Here is a 14545-nt window from a genome sequence, read left to right as displayed (position 1 = left end):
AAAGGAAAAAATTAGAACAAAATATAACAATTTTAATAATGCATAAAAACAAGACAGTAGGCTATGTTAATAAATTTCATATGAATTTTTATTTACTTAGTGATACCTAAAAGGACTTTATAAGTAGAAGCTTCACTTTGTTAATATTTTAATTTTACCAGCTTCTTTACTTTTTAAAAATTATTTATTTATTTATTTATTTATTTTTTTAGTTACAGGTGAACACAATGACTTTATGTGGCGCCAAGGATTGAACCCAGTTCCTCACTCATGCTAGGCAAATGCTCTACCTCTGAGCCACAACACCAGCCTTCTTTACTATCTTTTAAGGTCCCAAGGAAACTATTTATTGTTATTATTTCCAAACACAAGGCTAGAAGTTGGGTTAAAAAGGAAATAGAATTTTATTAAAAAGATTATTGGAGGGGAGGGAGGTCCTTTCAAACATACAAGTAGGGATTTTTGGAAAGGGCAAGGAATTATATACATTTTTACTATGAATGCTAGTCTTTGTGTTGTGTCCCCTGAGAAATAATTTTACATGCATTTTCATAAAGGCTTAATATGGATTATTATTTCAATAAAGTAGTAGAATTCATGAGAAAAAATGGGGGAACTTTGTATATATTATAATCTGTCCTCCACTTAAAAGTTCATTTTCCAGTTCAGCACAGTGGTGCATGCTTGTAAGCCCAGCTACTAGAGAGACTAGCAAGAGGATGAGAGTTTGAAGCCAGCCTCAGCAATTTAGCAAGACGCCATCTCAAAAAAATTAAAATTTTAGAAAAGGTAGGGGATATAGATCAGTATAGAGCATTTGCCTAGCACAGGTAAGGCTTTGGGTTTCATCTCTAATACTGCAAAAAAATAATAATAAATAAAAATAAAAAAAGCTCATTTTCCCAGAAAACATTTATTCTATATGACACTAAGAAGATCAAGGCAGTGGCTCCAAATACCTTCATTATATAAATCGTGTATATGAGTATTAAAAATGTTTATATCAAGCCAATTTTTGGAATGCAGTAATATAATGAACATAATAGGTTTAATAATAGTGTATTTTTCAACCACAAAACATAAAAGTTGATCTGCTTTTAAATTCAATCATGCTGGGCTTTGTGTGGTTCACTTTTAGTCTGTTAGTAAGTGAAAAGTCAAATTTTACTCTTTACATAAAATAATCATATAATCATAAAAATTTAAAGCTAGGAAAATATGGGTCCCTCTCTTTTCTGAGAGACCTACTGTATCCCTTGAGAGTGTCCCCTTTTCCTTTCCCTTCAATAAAATTCATGCCTATAACTCTGGGGAAGAAAAAACAAAAAGAATTTCTACATGGAGTTAAGTTAGAACTTCTCTAAATCAGAGACATTCACTTGATTGCCTTACTATAGGTTACAAAATGAGTTAAGTTACAAAATGAAATCCAGAATGGCTTCCCCACTACATAATGATTCCTTAAACTTATGTAGGTATAACTCTATATATACATATGAGGCAGTGAGACACCCTGGGTTGAACTTCAGGTCTCTAAATCAGACTGACCACGTTGGAATCTTGGTTCCTTCATTTGCTTATCTGTATGATCTTGAGCAAGTTACTAAATCCATCTATCTGTGCCTTAGTTTTCTCATTTGATAACATGAAACTGATAATAAATATACCTTCCCAAAAGGATCATTATGAAATATAGATTTAAAACACATAAAATAATATCAAACATATTGTAAGCATTCAATAAATGTCTACAATTATTAAGATTCTATAACAAACACATGAACATGTTATTTTCCAGGTTTTAATGTAACCTAATTACATTAATTGGAATATTAGATCATTTTTTGTGCTCTCAAATATATATTTGTTGATATTTCATTTTGGCCCATTAATTATGTAGTCAAAGGAACAATTTCATCATGAAGTACATGTAAATTCCAAACACATAATAAAACACTATGTTAAACACATAATAAAACTCACTTAAAAATTAAATAGCATTCATTTGGTGATGCTTTGGGCCTAGTGTGGTATACTCAGAATATTTGACATCCAGAAGGATCTTTTTTTAATATCACCTCTTTGATATGATGAGACTATTTCCTTTAATGATCATGAAATAACAGGGGAAAAAAGTTGTTCATAGACCTTTATTTTATTTATGTATTTATATGTGGTGCTGAGAATCAAACCCAGTGCCTCACACATGCTAGGCAAGTGCGCTACCTCTGAGCCACAGGCCTAGCCCTGTGAAAATTCTTTTATTTAACTCCATTTACATGACAATCTGAAATAAAACACTGTAGTTCCAAATGTATAATTTATTGTTCTTGAAAAAAGGAAAAAAACTTATGCCTACATATTGGTCTGTTCCAGTAGTAAGAAACATTAAATCTCCTATTTTCTTGACTCAGTTAGTTTTATTTTTATTTTTTTACTCAGTTTTAAAGCAAATATGAACAATTAAAAAAGAATAAATTTCAAAGTTAAAGATAGTTTAGTTTGGTAATTTAAAAAATAATTTCACATATGAAATAAAATTTGTACTTGGTAACCAAAAATATTACACCTCAGTTTGTACTTTTTCTAACTCTTGTATTTGACATAGAAATAAAAACTTAAATGGTCACACAGGATGACAACACTGAAATAACCAAATTGTTCCTTTACCCTTACTATCACGGCTATGTAGGCTATGTAGGACCAAAGGGATTGTTACATGAACTATGCCTGAAGTCCTGAATTACCTTATACTTTTACAAATTTACTTGGAAACATATTCAGTATTTGAGTCTATGTTTAGTGAAAGTCAACAGTATCAGAGGTAGTTCTCTAAATTAATTTCCTTATGAAATATAATGTTTATTAAAGGATAAATCATTACAATCTGATAAATTATTTGCAAGGGGCTGGGGACAAGCAAAATGGGCCTTACACAAGCAAAATGTGATAATTTGAAACTTACATATGTTACTAAAATTTAACAGAATCGTCTAAATTGTTTAGAACCTAGACCCCACATGAGATTTTTCAAGGAGGAATATTTTGTCACCAACAGCATAGAGAATTATTGATATATAAAAATTACTGGCAATAAAATGCAGATAGTGGTCTTATTATAGTTTTAATCTACACGTAATAAGAATTACCACCTTTGTCCAAGGTGACTGCTTTTAAGTGTCCCAAGGTTGGTATGCCAGTGATCAAGGTGAAATCTATCCATATGGTATTGTTTTTAAGATGAGCATGCTGATGGGGCTGGGGTTGTGGCTCAGTAGTTGAGTGCTTCCCTCGCATGTATGAGGTACTGGGTTCAATCCTCAGCACCACATAAAAATAAATAAAGAAAGAAACAAACAAACAAAATAAAGATTTTAAAAAAAAGATGAGCATGCTGTGTTAGGTATATTTAACCTAGTCGTAAGAAAACCTCTTCACAATTAATGTTTATTGAATGCCTACTGAGTGCACTGTATTGTGTTGTATCCACATATACTGTTTATACAAGGATGTTACTAATTACAGGTCAATTTCATTTATTTAAGTTATCTCAATAGGATTTTAATTAAAAACCCTTCTGGTTAACTGTGCATACTTAAATTTCAAAATAAATAACAGTTACATATATTCTGCACAGCAAGCTTTCCATTGACTCAAATTGGCTTTCTCCCTCTACATTCCAAATAATTGAAGCTTTCTAAAACAACATTTAGAAGAGCTTTCAAAATATTAACATTTGCATAAACATTAACAATTTGACTTTGGGTATTATTCAAACTTTAAAAAATCATGTGGCATCAGATTCATTTGTTCTATTTTTTTCAAGTAGCCACTTCAAGAGAATAAAAAATTTAATTCTGACATTAATCTTTTTCAGACATTCACAGGATCAACGTAATCTCCAATCTGCCCTCCCATAACCTTGCAGTTGCACACACACATAAATTTTATGCTTATGTGATCTTGGCATTTCTGAAAAATCAGTATTTTTGACAAAAGGAAAATCTAGCTTACCTCAAACGTTATCTTGGTATAGGAGATCATGCCAATTACAGCCACCTTAGGAACAGGTCTATCTGGCAAGAAAGTGACATACAAAGCTTAAACCATTTCTTCCATTCCTGCTCTATAGCTCCTAAACCCTGGTTGGTTAGCTCAACCAACAAAATTCCTTTCATTAGTCACCTATAGTCTACTGAAGCAGCACCTATACTATTTATAGCTTAAGGTTTGAGGTGAGGTTCCAGAATTATTTGTAAACAAGTGTTCCCCATTGATTCTTAAAAACTAGGTAAGTTTAAAAATAATGCCCTAAGCAAAAGGGGAACCAGCTGTAGATCTTCATAGTTCCTCTAGACGGATCAACCTCAAGGGCTAATCCTCCTCCAGATGTTAGATCCTAGGATATTTGAAAACAAAGAAGGCCAAGTATAGAGAAAAGCAAATGGCATCTCTTCTACACCTCTGATTTAGGTTTTCAACATCCTGAAGAATTTATCAAGAGAGGAAGATTTTACTTTGGATAGGTGCTATGGAAGTAGCACACCACCAGGGGGAAACATAGAGCTGACAAATTATAAATGTTTGGGGATTTTTGACTTCACACTACAACATAAAATGGTTGCACCTACAATTTCCATGAACTTAGATTACCAGAGAGAAACAGAGATAGAAACAGCATACTTAAAAGACATGGATAAAATATGTTAGCATGTAATTTTTATGCAGATCTCTCTAGGTCTTTATAGATAGTCATTGTAGGAAAAAAAAATGTTCATTTGAAAATTTTTTAATTGCATTAGAATACAAAGATTCCAGTTAAGCTGAAGTGGTCTTCCAATTTCTCTCTACAGGTTTCAAAATACTTGTTCTACTTTAATTAAATAGCATTGTAACTGAATGCTTTTCAAATCAAAGGCATTCAAATCTTAAGTAGAATTCTACTAAGTGGGGAAAACGTGGAGTGGGTAATAACTTGGTGAGCTATGCCGAAGTTCTTTCAAGATCAAGTGCAGTTGAAATGTTGCCACCACCTGCCAGAAAACTATACCTCCCATCCATTGAATCCTCCATTAAGTATTCTTAACCCACTCCCATTTTTCCCTTTCCAATCCATATTTCTTCCCTCTCAACATGTGAAGGAAATCCTTACCAAATGAGGTAGCTTCTACTGATATCTCCTTCAAGATTCCCCCACGCCCCTGAAATTCCACAATTTACTCCAGTTGGGTATGAAGTGCTGACAGGTGAAGGAGAACTGAAGAAGAAATTTGATACTCCAAGTTTGCCAAAATTAGATACTCACTCCCTATCTAGATATTCCTATATCTAAGAAAATTTTGATGCAAGCTCCTGGGGCAAATCTGACTTGGGTTTTGGAAGTCTTCTAGTTTCCATCATCTCACTAGAACAGCTGAGATGGGAAAAGGAAGCAAGAAAGATAAAGGGCATTCCTGGGAGGCCAAATGGGCCTAACTAAATAAAATCTTTAGAAGAGCTATGAGAACAAAGGCCATCTAGAACTTTATGTCCTAGAGATGAGTGTTTCCAATCTGTTCAAGTATTTTAACGTAAAAGGTCAGGTCTCCATAAGAAAAATGGCTATATTTTTAACGTGAATTGACAAAGACTACAAATAATAAAAGCTACAATAAACCCAGAAGCTGCTTAAGTAACTGTGCTCACAGCAGCACCTGCAGACATTAGAAAGAGTTGTACATTTATGCGTGAGAACTTTTCTTTTTTTTAATCTACAGGGACTATTTGTCGTTGCATCCAGATTGCTCAGTGACTCCACTTACCCAACCAGTTAACTAGTGATCATGGCTCTAGAACGAGCATTCTCAATCCGGACAGGATACCTGCTCAGGGCAAAATCTTACTTTTGGGGTATAAAGCACTGATACACATACAGTACATGCAGAGGTGCACATTGCATCTGTGATAGCTGAATTTCACGGCGCGGGGTGGGGACGAGAGGGGGAAATGTCTTCAAAGCCTTAAGGATAATGAAGATGGAGCGAGAAACACTGCCTTACAGAGGTCCTGAGTTGAGACCATCAAATGGGAATACTGACAGTTGTTTTTCTCCCAGACAGTAGACTGAGAGTCAGGGGTCTCTCTCTCATTCTGCTACGACCCCAACCACAAAGAGGTGCTGTCCTCTCTGTGGCCTTCAAACTCAGAGGACACTGAATACCGTTCGCTTCTTTACAGGGCGCGGATAAAACCGCATAACTGGAAATGAGCTGTGGAAGCCGCAAAGCGCTGCACCAAAGCGACAAGAGGTTCCTAGTCTCTAGCTCGGCTGTAGGAAAGCCCCAGCTGGGCCCCCAGTTTCCCCGAGCGCCCCCTCGGCCTCGGCACTTGTTGCTTCTCCGCCCCGCGCGCCTCCACCTTCAGACCTCCCCTTCGTGACCCTCTCCTCTGTCCACACACACACGCGGGCGCCCGGCCCTGCCCCGCGACCGCCTCACCCACGCCACGAACCCCGCGAGCTGTGTTCGGCCCCTGTGGCGGCTGAGACCCGGCCCCCGCCCCCTGCGGGGATCCCGCAGCCAGCCCGGGCCCGCCGAGGCCACGGTTTCCTAGACAGCCGCGCCGCCGCTCCGCAGCCTCCGGGGCGCGCGCACGACCGGCGAGCGGCGAGGGCGCAGGCGCGGGTCCGGGCGAGCCACCGGCGCGAGGCCGCGCGCGCGCCCCTGAGCGCGGTGGGCGGAGGGGCGGAGGGAGCCGCGGGGCCGCGAGGGGGCGGGGGGGCGGAGAGGGGAGCCCAGGGAGCGAGAGCCGGGGCCCGGGCCGCTGCAGAGCCGAGCGAATCCCGAGCCCAGGCAGCAGGTATGTGTCCTCGCAGCCGGCTGCGGCCGGGGCTTCCCCTGCCTCACTGCCTGGGTCCTGGGGCTGGGAAAGGGGTAGGGACCGGTCAAGGTTTGCAGGGTGCGTGCCCGGGAGGACTGGGATCTTGCCGCTGACCTTCATCCCCCTGGTGGGGAAAGCCAGGCGAAGGTGCGTGGGGCATCCCAGGTCTTCAGTTCCAGCCTGGGGACCTGCTTCTTGTCACATGCTTCTTATTTATTTTTGCAAACTGCCCTGGTTCGGGTCCAGCTGCAGATGCCTTACCTCCCATTCTTTGCCTCCGTGTGCCATCTTGCATTTATTAATAAAACATGTAACTGGGGGTGGGGGGAGTTGCTGCTGGGGGAATCCCATTGCAGTATGGCAAGCGGGTATCTATTTTCGGATTTTAGACGTGGTATAGAGGTGGAAATCCCACACCCTGGGGATTTGTGGCTTGGTTGATCGTGACCACTTCCTAGTGGGCTTCCCCCGTTTGTCGCGAGGCGCCCCAGCGGCGGGATGGTTGTTTGGAAAGAATGGTGGGTTTTCACCATCAGGCCAGAATTCCTTTCAGGGGACAGGTGTAAGCTACAGCAGACAGTTCCCTGCTTACTAACTTGCCAATGAGGTTTTAACCCAGGAAATTATCTTGCTTGATAGCTAAGAGGAGGCCTTGAACAGAATCCCCACGACTTGAATACTCAAACTCATTAAGGCTTTGCATCTGAAGATGACTAAAACTAGCCACCTGTTGGAAGTCAGACCCCATAAGAGTCCCCCCATACTATATCCCCCCAATCCCTGTTTCATAGTCACCAATATTGAGATAGTCATAGGCCCATATGTGTGCCTTCTATCCTCTTTCATGATGCTTGGCTTTTGTTTCTTTTAGAATAAAACCTACCTATGATTTGATGCCTTATGTTATAGATTGAAATTATATGATTTGTCTATATTCCATATTCCTACAGCGTCATGTCCTAAGGACTAAATTTTTTTCAGTGTACGTTACCTATTTCCCTGGCTTTTCATCTTGTTTTGAGAAATAGTGGGAAAAGTGGGATGAATGTAACTGCTTACCCCTTTTCCTCCCCCACCCCTGCAAATAATGTGGTGAAAAGAACAGTAAGAGCTAGTGGCATAAGATGAAAATGGTTATCACAAGATATTGGGATATGACAGCCGGACTGTAGTGCCACATCTGATCATGGAAAGGATGCTCATATGCACCAGATACTGAGCTGAAATCCATTTGTGCATGATCTCCTGGCGGCCCCTTCCCAAACCTGTTATTTCCATGTTGAAGTTGAAGCTAAGACTTAGAAAGGTTAACAGACTTGTCCAAGGTCACACAGTCCAGCACAGGGTAAGGATGCAAACTCAACAGTATCTGATTAATGAAGAGAGGGTAGCTTTAACCCCAATGCTGCTGTTCCTCTACCTTTTCATTAAGATCAAGCTTATTCAGAAGACCATTAGCCCAGATCTGACTTTCCACTTCATAGATTTCGCACACTTTGTGGTTTTCCAATAAGAGAAACCATTGTTTCAGAAAGGGTCTGTGTGGAACTTTTCGCAGTGGCGCTCAGCCTATTTTAAAAATTGGGGTCTAAGACATGCTTCTGTTGAACTTTCCCACACAAGCAGCTATGTTCAAAAAGTTTTCACTCCCAATATTAACCTATTAAGTGTATATAAATCCAGTAGAATGAATCATTTTTCATTATCTCATCCCACCCTTACCCTTCTCACTGCCCCATACACTCTCTTCTCATCTAACTGCTGGTCTTCACAACACTGCCTATCACACTTTGGTATGAGTGCCTTAATGGGAAAGAATCCATACCAGCCATGGACCATGGACCATAATCACAGATCATATAGTCTGTGACCATAGCAATTATTCATTTAAAGTTCTTGGAATTTGTATATTTACTCATGGACAATTATTTAATCTTTTTTTGCAAGTGCATTATTATAATGCAGGTACTGGATTTTGTTACACATTCCTAGCAGTTCTCATGGACTTAAAAATTACTGTAGTTGGGCTGGGGCTGTAACTCAGTGGCACAGTGCTTGCCTAGCATGCATGAGGCACTGGGTTTGATCCTCAGCACCACATAAAAAATAAAAATAAAAAAACAAATGCATTCTGTGTATCTACAACTACAAAAAATAAATTTATTTAAAAAATACTGTAGTTGCATCAGTGGAACTTTCACTCCATGGAGCTACTAGCTTTTGTAATCAGGTCATATAAATTGAGAGAGTAGTTAGAAAGGTATAGGTGAATATAAGGAATCATCTAAAAGTATATTCTATGGACATTACAGCTTTTAATGACCAATGATGAATAATATTAAACAGGAAATATAAGGTTGCCTCTTGTAAATTGATAAGTTCATTTTCTTCCTTGGGCAATATGACTGGTTTTAGAGCACCAATATTTTACCTTTTTCATCATATAGCTCTGTGATTCTGTTGTCAGTAAAGCATTTTGTATAGTGGTCTTGTTTCATGGAAAACACTCAGTTTGGGAAGAGTGCTTATGGAAATGCTGAACTGGAATTTTTCTGCCCTGGGGATTTCCAGTCTGTGATAAGATAAACTCAAGATGAGTCCTGATGGTACCTGGGAAGAAGCAGAGAAGAGAGGTATTGCTTAATTTCGGGGAGGGAGGGGGAATTGATTTTCCTGTGGGAAGCGTCACTGTCTTCTCCAATCGGGAATCTTATAATTGCAAAACGAGAGGTGTACTAGTCAATCATCTTCCATTCAAGCAGAATTTCATTTAATGCAGAGTTGAGCACCTTTTTTTTTTTTTTTTTTTTTTTGGTGCAAAGGCCAATTCAGGGAATGTAAAAATGTTTCTGAACTACATTTTCTCTTGCAACATGTATTTAAACTGGGAAAAGCCATATGGGCAATTACAGATGCTTAGGCATTGTTTTTTATTCCCCTCACCAGGAATGTATATTTTGGAGAGGGGGAGAGGACTAAAAGTTTTCCAAGTGATATAACTCACATGTCTTGCTGTGACTGGTTATAATGCACATTGTAATACACTGTTGAGTAAGACACTGGCAACAGGGATATTTGTCTTCCCTTGGATGACCTTGCAGGCTTCACTTAGTTGTGAAATATAGTTTTTCTCTTAGTATCCCTTAATTTAGTATTCTTTAAAATGAATTTTTTTTCAACATCAGCAATCTTGAATCACAAAAGATGTTCACAATCAGCTTTGTACTTTGAAATACTTGGATTTTCATCAGTCTCTATTTCTCTCCTTGGTGGCAGCTGTAACAAGGGTGTTTGATTTAATTTAGAAAGTGCTTCACTTTCCACCCCTATTCAAATGGAACCAGTTGGAATTCATAGACACTAGCCAAGGTCCATCTCAGTTTCATACATCCCAAGATCTTTTGTGGTCCAGGTCTCATCTAGAGCTCCCTTCGGTTCCTTCTGTGTTCAGTCTCTCCATAAAGAAGCTCTAAGAGTTCCTGAAGTCAGACCATACCAGGCTCCCTTGGGTGTGGGATGGGATAGGGACTACATAGTGCTGATACTAGGCAGGTCCATGAGACATGTTCCCTTGCGTCAACACTCACCTGTGTTGTGATTTCTGCTTGCCAGTGCAACACGTGCTTGTAGAATGTTCAAACTTCAGAAATACAGATGGTTGAAGGTCAGTGTCCCAAATCTTTGGTAATCTTCACCTTCAACAATGACAACTATTAACAGTGTAGTCTAAATTCCTCCAGGTTTTTGAATATGGAAATTAACATGTTTGCCAACAATACTATACTACATACATAGATGAATGTTGTTTGGTGGTTTGTTTTCTTGTACTTGGTAACGCAGCTGGGACCTCTTGGAGGATCTTGAATGGCCTTCTTCTAGACGCCATCCATTCAGCCAGAGTTGGAGCTAAGTGGGGTTGGAGAGCCCTGTAACCAGGAAAGAAGGAGGGAACTGGTGACTGATGAGTGGGAACCTTGCATGGCTGTGTCTTGTGATAAGCAGTTTCACATTCCATATCCCTTTGCAGTGACGTTTTGTGTTCAACTGTTTATAGAGTAGGAGATGTAGAGCACAGGATAGATGATACAGGAACAGAACCGGGGTTCAAGGCCAGGTCGGCATAGCTCAGACTCCAGGTTCTTTCCCTTTTACTGCTCTGATTGCAGAAGAAACTGTTCTCTGCCTCATAGTTCCCTGGCCTCCATCCTGTTCTGCCTCAGCCACACTTGCCTTCTTGCTGCTCCCCCACCTCAGGGTTTTAGTATTAGTGTACCCCTCTTCTGGAATTCTCTTCCTGCAGATATTTGCATGAAAGATATCTCACTTCTTCTAGGCATGGCTTCAAGTCTAACCACTCCTTTAAATCTACCTCCCCACAGGCATTCCTAGCCCTTCTCGCTGTCTTGTATTCATAGCATCTCCTAGCATAGTGCTTTAAATCATTCTTGGGCTTATGGCCCATCTCCCCCATAGAGTGAATACTCTGGAAGACAGGTTTTTTTGTTTTTTGTTTTTTGTTTTTCTGTTTTGTTCACTCCCTGACTTTGGTTCTGTTGTAAAAGAACTGACAAGTCACTTTTGCATCCTTGAATCTTTGCAGTTTCTCATACTTCTTGTTTTGTTTTTTTTTTTTGTTTTGTTTTGTTTTGTTTTTTTAGCCTTACTGTTCCCTCTAGTGAGCAATGAAACCTCTAAGATGCAAAGACTTTATGTGTTGTTTGGGGAAAGTGGAAAAGAATCAGGGAAGATTTGTCTTCCTTTGGGCCAGTGTTGGGGAGAGAGGAACCTCTCAGGTAGAGTCAGGTCCTGTGAAGACAGAAAGAAAGTCACCTGAAAATTGGAGGTGTGACTAGGTAGCAAAAGCTTGTGGGGAGAAGGCCTATGATAGAGAAGAGACCTGTGTGGGTTTCCCTCTGCTGGAGGTGCATAAGGTTTTTGAAGACTTCCAAAGAAGACATCTGGACTTCTTTGCCAACCACCAACTTTTCCAGTGGCTTGAGTCACTAGAAATAAGAAGAAGGAATCTCTGGTCACACATACCGGCTTTGCACCCAGGCAAGTTAATCACTGCACTATCTACAGTAGTCTGTTGCCGTTTTTTAAGCATTATAAATACCTGCTGGTGTCTTCCCTGTTTAAGCCAGGGTGTGGGATTTCACTACCAAAGCACTTACTTGATATGTCTGAGATGTTTTGGCAGGAAGCATATCCCAAGAGCATTGTAATCTGAGGGTGTTTCAGCCCAAGAAGCCCCAGACTCTTATCCATATATCCTTCATATATCTATAGTTCTCAGGAGTTCATTTGGGCTGAGCAAAATTTTAAGAACTATTTCAACTTTGAAGCACTTTAGAATGGACCAGACTGGGATGCTGAAGGGAGTTAATGATCCTGGGAAGAAGTCCTGGTGAAACTGTATGTCAGCCTTTGAGTAGCTACTGCTGCCACCACCTCTTCCTCCTGGTGGCTCTAATTGCTGTTGTCTGTGGTCTGAATTATCTTTCATAAGTAGAATTCCCCTTCAAAACACAGCTTCCCTAAAACTACTTCTGATTTGTAATAGGAACTGCCCAGTAGCTAGGCAAAGGCTGATAACCCCAGTTCCCATCTCTCATTAAAACAAATATTTTTTTATGAGAATTTTTGTGTTTTGCAGCCCAGGTTTTAGAAGTCCAAACTGGGTTCAGGCAACTATTTTCCAGATTCAGTATCAAACCATATTGCCTGAGATGCTTGGCACAAAACAAGTCCGAAGCAAGTTATCACACCCTGGATCTCTCACACCACCCTGCCTTAGCGGTAGAACTGCTGCTCTGTCCAGCCCATGTAATGTGTAAGGTCTATTAACCTTCCCTGCAACAGTTTCCCTCAAAATAGTTAAATCTTTGCATTTTACTTGAATGATGCAGCATTAAAAAAACAACACCACACAACAACAAAACTTCTATGATACTTCCTAATTCTCCTTTACCACAATTGCAAATATTTGTTCTGTTTGTCCATCAAAACAAAAGCGGGTGAAACATATTGCAATACATCAAATAATGAAAAGGTTCCAGTGTTTAAGGACAGAATCTCAAAAGAAAGTCTTGGCACTTTCTCTCTGTCTCTCCCAGCCGTTACACTGCCAGTTTTTACTCAGAGCTCTGTCTGCTATTGCTCCCTGCTTGGTGCCCTACAAGGAACCCCTGTCCCTGCCCCTCTACTGAAACACAACTCGTAAAGGTCACCGGTGATTGCCTAATCACAAATCCAATGGCCGTTTCTCAGATTTCGTTCCTGATGGCTCAGCAGCATCTGACCCCATCGACTTCTTCTACTCCTTGAAATGCTCTCTGTTGGCAGCTCCTTCCTGGCCGTGCCTCTGTCTCTCTGGTCTCCCCTTTGCTCTCTCATCCTGCCTGTTCTATCCAGAGAGAGAGGCCATCTGGTGACATGTTAAAAGCATAGGTTCTGCCCATGATCTGAATCCTGGCCCTACCACTTACCAACTCCATAACTTTAAATAAGACATTTAACACCTCCATCCCTGCCCCTGCCGCTGGCTCTTTATGCTTATCGGTAAAAAAGGGAGAAGAGGAGCCACATCATGGCATTCTCAGGAGAAGATTAAATGAAGTGTTCCAAGTAAAGAGTAAGTGCTCACAAAACATCACCCTTGATCAACCTGACTTTCTATTTAGATAACTTTGATGCCCTTGTATCTTGGAATAAAACCCTGACTCCCTGGACCTAGCTCCCTTCTAGTTTAGTCCCTGCCCTCTCCCAGGCTCTGCCACTTCTGAGACTTCTGAGTCGGTGCTGTCCCCACTGCAGGGTCTTCACCGCCTACTTCTCTGCCCCTGCTTCACAGCCAGAGAAGGGAGGGTCTAAGGGATGCACTCATGGGGAGGCAGGAGCACAGAGTGTCCGGTATCCTGCCCCCCCCCCCCCCTTGGCAGATTGCAGATCACGGAAGGACAGCAGTTGTGATGAATGCTTTAAAAAAACAAAAAACAAAACAACAACAACAAAAAATACCCTTCCTTGGCATTTAGCACTCTAGTTTACACATAGTAGGAATTTACCTCGCATCCTCATCTTTTATCTGCCAAAGCATAATAGTTTCTTTGGTCCTCCCCCAATCCTTTTTTTTCCCTCCTAAATTGAAACCTGACTTGATCAGTTCCATTCCAGAGCCCATTTAAGTTTTCTATGAGAAAAATTGAGTCAACATCATTGGAACAGTGAACCCTTCAGAACCTTTTTGGAATGAGAAAGAATATCTAGAAATAATTAAAATAATGGGAATACAGGGAATTATTTGAATGCTTTTTTTAAAACATTTTTTTCTAGTTGTGGGTGGGTACAATACCTTTATTTTATTTATTTATATATGGTGCTGAGGATTGAACCCAGGGCCTCACACGTGCTGGGCAAGCGCTCTACCGCTGAGCCACAACCCCAGCCCTGAATGCTTTTTTAAAGTAGATTGAACTCCCACCAAGTGAAAGTGGTTAGAATTTTTATTGATTGATTTACTTAAGATTTGGAGTTGTGTGTGTTTGTGTGTTGTTGTTGTTTTCGTTTTCCCCCATCCTCATTCTCTACCCTCAGAGGTAGAGCTGTAAATACATAAATCCTTCAGACCATATCACAGGCCTGCTGCTGAGCCTCTGCGTTCTGGTCCTGCTTTCTTTTTACCCAG

The 14545-nt window shown here is 40.3% G+C and overlaps 2 protein-coding genes across 20 annotated transcripts in view; one reads left to right on the top strand and one right to left on the bottom strand.

The window, feature by feature from the left end:
- The window catches only part of Nrg4 (neuregulin 4), a 205220-nt gene extending 198116 nt beyond the window's left edge, over positions 1-7104 (bottom strand). For 4 of the 15 annotated variants that reach the window (XM_076851195.2, XM_076851183.2, XM_076851196.2 and 1 more), the window contains exons 1-2: positions 6490-6671; positions 4015-4072 (exon numbers count right to left, since the gene is read on the bottom strand). The gene's annotated coding sequence lies outside the window, so the exon portion shown is untranslated. Of the gene's footprint in view, positions 1-3152; positions 3175-4014; positions 4077-5152; positions 5258-5801; positions 6388-6476; positions 6678-6972 lie in introns of those variants that run through there. The other 11 variants (XM_076851186.2, XM_076851197.2, XM_077109179.1 and 8 more) reach the window with 10 other exon arrangements.
- Positions 6635-14545, top strand: part of Tmem266 (transmembrane protein 266) — a 110719-nt gene continuing 102808 nt past the window's right edge. The window contains exon 1 of one of the 5 annotated variants that reach the window (XM_076851173.2): positions 6635-6710. The gene's annotated coding sequence lies outside the window, so the exon portion shown is untranslated. Of the gene's footprint in view, positions 6711-6730; positions 6838-14545 lie in introns of those variants that run through there. The other 4 variants (XM_076851174.2, XM_076851169.2, XM_076851172.2 and 1 more) reach the window with 4 other exon arrangements.

Source organism: Callospermophilus lateralis, chromosome 3, assembly GCF_048772815.1.
Source record: "Callospermophilus lateralis isolate mCalLat2 chromosome 3, mCalLat2.hap1, whole genome shotgun sequence".
Taxonomy (NCBI): domain Eukaryota; kingdom Metazoa; phylum Chordata; class Mammalia; order Rodentia; family Sciuridae; genus Callospermophilus; species Callospermophilus lateralis.
Note: the sequence above shows the minus strand (reverse complement) of the source record. Positions and strands in the feature narration are given on the sequence as shown.